General features: G+C 39.8%; 1 pseudogene; it reads right to left on the bottom strand.

Moving 5' to 3' along the window:
* Positions 1-1824: 1824 nt before the first annotated feature.
* LOC126237701 (U2 spliceosomal RNA) lies at positions 1825-2000 on the bottom strand (annotated as a pseudogene).
* Between the last annotated feature and the right edge of the window lie 3070 nt (positions 2001-5070).

Raw genomic sequence — 5070 nt, 5'->3', positions numbered from 1 at the left:
TTAGAACAAATCATTCTTCGGCGTTCCTTCTGTTCAATTGTGAGACACTTTGGAACCATTTTTGAACACACTTTGTTCATGTTGAAACTTTCATGAAGAATCTGCCTAACATTTTCCTTGTCAACTCCTGTTAACTCAAACACTGCTCTGATTGTTAAACGGCGATCTTGTCGAACAAGTTTACCGATTTTTTCAATGTTTGCATCAGTTTTTGCTGACAATGGTCTGCCAGTGCGAGTGTCATCACTGGTGTCTTCGCGGCCATCTTTAAATCGTTTAAACCACTCAAACACTTGTGTTCGCGATAAACAATCATCGCTGTACACTTGTTGTAACATTACAAACGTTTCACTTGCAGATTTTCCTAGTTTGAAACAAAATTTGATATTAACACGCTGTTCTTTCTGTACACTCAACATTTTCCGACGCACAGACAAAACGTCAACTACTTAAAACAGACGCCACGGGCAGACTGAGTGCAGGAGGCAGATGAAACTCGAGCAGTAGGCGGAGCGAGAGTCACGTGACAGGCCACGCGACTTTCAGCCTTATTGCATTCGTTTTATTGTTTCACCAGTACTAGTCCGGTTTTTTTTCTAGCCACACCTCGTATGTGCATACCTCACAAGCCATCGCCCGGCACATGGCGGATGCTATCCTGTATCTTTGTGGTCCGTATGCAAAATCTACGGCGGCAGTAGACTCCTTCTGCAGTCAGCTTCAAATGCCGGTTCTAAATAGCGTCCCTTGAAAAGAACGTCGCATTCTCTCCAGGGATTCTCATTTGAGTTCTTAAAGCATCTGCCCTCTACTTTGTTGGAAGCCATCAGGAACGCTTCTATAGGGCTGTGTTCTGAGGGAAAACTATGTCTGCAGACTCGTACACGTTTGGGATGTGGCGGACTGTAGACAGATATTTTGCTATTGTTCGCTGGGACAGCCTTTCCGGGATATTTCGAGAACACATCTCAGAACGTTTCGATTTACAGGAGGGATGAGGGGAAGTATATTGTTCAAGATCCTGGTATTTACACTAGGGAGACATTTAAGCGCCCAGTCCTTCTGAGAAGGACAGGACAATCTTTGCGAATCTGAAATCAGCACGGCAAGTAGTGGGTTGTGTCTTGAGCAGTAGAGTCCTGACACATGAGCAGAGGTTCTCCCTCCGGTGGCGGCGGTGCCAGCTATTCACATGTGACCCAGGAGCAGGGCCGCGGAAGGGAGTTGAGAGGAGAGTGAAACATCCTGCTGCCCCCATAAATCGACAGGTATCAGCAGGATTAGTTCGGGAGAATCCTAAGTGACATACTCCCACTAGCATGAAAAGACAATCGAGAGACAGGACGCAATTAGCGTTGAATGTCTTCAGCTATTTGCAACTGTTACCACCCATTGTGGTATCGGAGGAAATGACTACCTAGCCTTTGGGAAGCTTCCAAAGACGTCACGGAAGCGTCTGTAATGGCTACCAGGCGAGCGTAATCCGACTTCAGGAAAAAATTACTCACCATGCAGAGGGAGTCTCATGATGAATTTAATTAATTAGTCACTCAGTTTGATATCAATGGCATGCCGCTGGGCGCGTGGAACCAGGGCGAGAGTACCACGTATGTGATTCGAGAGTTGAAGTGGTAATCAGGTGTTTTCTTTGTTGCCGCGAGATCTTTTAACGTAATTTCAATCTCCCTCCTACATAGAGGGAGATGATCATCCTGATAAAAGTAGCTATATGACAGAATTTATAAAGTGATGCGTAGTATAAACCTCATACAAATCCTCTGTGCTGCTACCTACAGAATCTTTGTAGGTCATGAGGCATTTGGTTACTTTAAGAGAGTTCGAAAGTGAAGAGGCTTCCTGCGACAGAATTAGAGCATGCTCTTAGGACTCCATCATGAACCAAAAATAAGTTTAATATTTTACTCCTGTGAGCAGGACGTGGCAGATATTAAGCTGATAAGAACAGACTTTTCTACCTGATAGAGAATACTTAGAGGAAATGTAGCCTATGTCATAGTGTTTACAGGATTTTGTCAACTAGTAACCATACTTTAGTGACGTGAAAACGCATGTATGGTCCGATTTCTTCTGTATTCCAAAATAATTCGTATTAAGGGAAGGAATCTACATTTCGTGAGGTGTATTGACAAAGAAACATCCCATTTCACATTGGGTAAAGTGGATTTCCTTTTTTAAATTGAGAATTCTATGTCAGGGGTGGAACTGCAGTTAATCCGAGCCGCGCCTTCTTATCTCTCATTGTGCCACGGCCAGTGGCAGAAGTGGGCCCGAGGGGTCGGGCCACCGGAAGTCGAAGCTTAAGCCTGCCGCGAGCAGCAGTTACGAAGGAAAGTGCCTGCTGTCCGGCTCTTCAGGTATACAATACTCATTTGACGGCACTGGAATAGACTGGAGATAACTGGTTAGTTGTTTCGTCTTGAGATGCCGTCTTCAAGTGAGATAATAAGCACTATATTCGCAAAAAATATCGTACGCTGTATTTTCCATGTTTCTGTTGGCTAGGATGCGACTTATGACTCGTAAATAGGTGTAAGTGTGTTTCATTCCCTAACGGTGTCGCTACAGGATTCCTGTATATCCTATATATAGGGACAGGGATTTATAGCTGCACCATGGTCGCCAAATGTACGAGGTTCCTCTACAAATACGAGATTTGTGGTCTGCTGTACGAGGTACAAGGACACGGACAGGCTCGTACAGTTATGTACGAGATTCCGAGACAGGAAATTTTATAACAAGATTTTTTATTGTGGGCAACAATTTATAGCGTAAATTGGTCTTTACACTTTGGCTGCATTGGGTGTGCTACATGAAAAGTAGACGCACTGGGTATGTCGTGGATATTTTTTTTTCATTTTAATGTACCATTTAAGGTTTTCCTAGTTCCCTTAGCTTCCTCAGTTTTCCTCGGAGCTCGTCGGCAGAGTCCGGAACGTTCTGTAGTTTTACGCACTGTCGCCAACGATACGATTTGCAATGTGTGGCACTACAATGAACAAGATCAGTGTGTAGTGGATGTGATAGTGTTAATGATGATGATAGAGATGATGATAATGATGCTACTGAAATCTAGAATCCAGAAGAATGCAGTGGCTGTGACTGACTTGTTAATGATTATATCCGTTCTGAGTGTTAAAACAAATTTTTACATGCTTTTCAATGTAATTCATGTCTCATTCATTGGATAACTGTGTCACATCATGATTTACTTTTTTCTATATTTCATATTCATTGATATAAAAAAGTACTGTAACTTAATATAAAATTGCACAAATATGCTCTTTCAGCAAATGTTTACTTTCGTGCTGTTTACGCCACAATAAGTGCAGATTGCATGCCCATTGGCAATACTGTAAAGAAGCTGTTAGGCATTGCCTTTTGCTTTTGTTCCTCCTTGCCGCGCTTCCCCCTCATCCCAGGAAACTAGAAAAACTTAAAAAGAAATAGTGACCCATGCCCATGTGTATTATAAGTTATACTTCTAATCTGTATGGAAATGGCACATGCACAACAGATTGTTACTCAGCAATTCAAAAACTGTTAAATGTAATACTCAAGGACAATAGATCTATTCTCCACAGTAATACATTAGACTCGTTCATTTCCTAAATATGGCACAGAGTCCTCTAAAATTAGCGATTCTGTTGGTAGATTTTTGTAATTTTAGTTACAATTTAAATTTCTAAAATTCTGACATAAAATTTCAAGCCCATTATAGGGGTAGTAAAAGACTTCTATAGTGCAGAGGCTTTGGCAGTTTGCCAGTGATTCTGGTATTAAAAAGACGTTGCTGTGATTAGCACTCATGTTTCCCATATACCTGCAAGCATTGAAAGTCTTGAAACACAAGGTTTGGCATTGAATGAATCTATTCAGTTAATGAATAAAATTATTGTAGTGAACTCCTCATTGCTGGAGGTATTCCCAAGAAAACCTAAAGAAAAATTTGAAAACATTTTAAAGAATAACCCAAGCTTTGAACCTTTGTGCCAAATTGATAGTTATATTAATGGGACAGCTGAACTTTTACCAGAAACAATAAGTGCTGACTAGCAACCAAATTCAAGTACTGCCCAGCTACCTCAGTTGATGCAGAACGGTCCTTTTCTCCTTATAAAAATGTTTTCAGTGATCAAAGACACGATATTACTATTAAACATTTCGAACAGTATTTGGTCATTTATGTTTATGATAGTGGAAAAAGTAAAATAAATTGTAAATGATGCTTTGGTCCAATAGTATTAATTAAAAGTTAATTCTGCTCAAAAAATTCATAACTGTATGTTGTTTTTTAAATAAAATATTATAGAGTTTTTGAGCTGCCCCTCTGTGTGTGATATATCTTGAAGTTGGTCCTGTACAAATTGAGTGTTTTGCTGTTACTCACTCATGTCTCATCCACTTGCTACCAACAATGGTAGCAAAGAAGGAACAACTTGTGAAACATGGCGTGCATCCCCATTTTGAAAATTTTTAGAAAAGAATCCCAGAAAAGCCCCCTTCCTGACCTTTACCAGAAAATATTCATAAAATGATATCAGCATTCTAAATGTACCTATTTTTTGCGTGGTTGGCGCTATTCCTCGTAACTGATATGCACAGGTTCAACTTTGAGATATAGTGTATGCAGTAACTACCATGTCTTTTTATTATTCAATGCTGCATATTTCGACACTTTTATGCATTTTTAAGCATTTTTCATGCATATTTGCATGGGTATTTGAAGGTTTTTATGATGCTTATAATCTGTTATCTAATAATGAGATTAATGAGGTAACTTTTATTTTTTATTTTTTACATTCCAAATTAAATGTCTTATCGATTCCACTCTCAAATGGTCATACCTACTGAATGACTGACAAAGACCAGACGTTTGTCAATGGGTTGTCATAAATATTATGTGAGCTCAGTGAGGAATTAAAAGTTGGTCTGTGTTGGTCGTAATTAGTAATCACTGCATTACAAGAAGAGATGTTTAGTAATGAGGATTCCAGCTCTAAATTTCATGTAACGAAAAATTTGATCAAATCTACTGCTACAATGAGAACA

Source organism: Schistocerca nitens, chromosome 2 (assembly GCF_023898315.1).
Source record: "Schistocerca nitens isolate TAMUIC-IGC-003100 chromosome 2, iqSchNite1.1, whole genome shotgun sequence".
Classification (NCBI taxonomy): domain Eukaryota; kingdom Metazoa; phylum Arthropoda; class Insecta; order Orthoptera; family Acrididae; genus Schistocerca; species Schistocerca nitens.
The sequence above is the reverse complement of the archived record's forward strand: the minus strand, read 5'-3'. Positions and strand labels throughout refer to the sequence as shown.